At 54.8% G+C, this 652-nt stretch overlaps 1 protein-coding gene across 1 annotated transcript in view; it reads right to left on the bottom strand.

Moving 5' to 3' along the window:
• LOC118341596 (exocyst complex component 3-like protein 2) overlaps positions 1 to 652 on the bottom strand; it is a gene marked incomplete in the record, with an annotated part of 10,021 nt that overhangs the window by 4,562 nt on the left and 4,807 nt on the right.

The following is a 652-nucleotide window of genomic DNA, read 5'->3' as shown; positions in this document are numbered from 1 at the left end:
GTGTGTGTGTGTGAGCGGATGTTGTTCATGTTGTTGGTTTTGCAGTCTCACCAGCTCAGCCAGAAATAGACACACACACACACACACACAAGCACACACTGTCAGAGTGAACATCGTAAAGGAAAGATCTGCACACACACACACACTCTCTTGGGCACAGCGTGGAGGGTGAAGTGGGAAGTGATTCAGCGGTGTTGGTTCCATAAATACCCAGCAGCCCCGGCGGCAGCCTCAGGAAACCCACGCGGAGGCCAGCGTCGCTCACACACACACACACACAACCTGTTTTCTTCAAGAGGGTCACAGGGCATCGCGGAAGCTTCTGGACACAAACAATGGGAGCGGAAAGGACAGCGATAGTGTGACGGACAAGAGGCGAGGACTCCTGGGTCTCCGCCGCTCGCCGCCGGGCGTGGTCCAGTCACAACCTCCAGAACGACCAGCACCACGGTGGCAGGACGACCACGCACGTTCTCAAACGTTCTTCGGCTCGATAAAAAGCTCTACAGACCAACTGGAACCTTCAGAGTCTGGAGGTCAGACTGCGAGATACCGTGCGAGCCGACAGGTGAGCGCAGGTGTGCTAAAAACAACAGGAAGTGGCCGTCAGTCCGACATGAAACACGTATTTTTAGATTCAGCGTGACTTACA

Source organism: Morone saxatilis, unplaced genomic scaffold, assembly GCF_004916995.1.
Source record: "Morone saxatilis isolate NCDOM2014 unplaced genomic scaffold, NCSU_SB_2.0 Contig8, whole genome shotgun sequence".
NCBI classification, from domain to species: Eukaryota; Metazoa; Chordata; class Actinopteri; family Moronidae; genus Morone; species Morone saxatilis.
The sequence above is the reverse complement of the archived record's forward strand: the minus strand, read 5'-3'. Positions and strand labels throughout refer to the sequence as shown.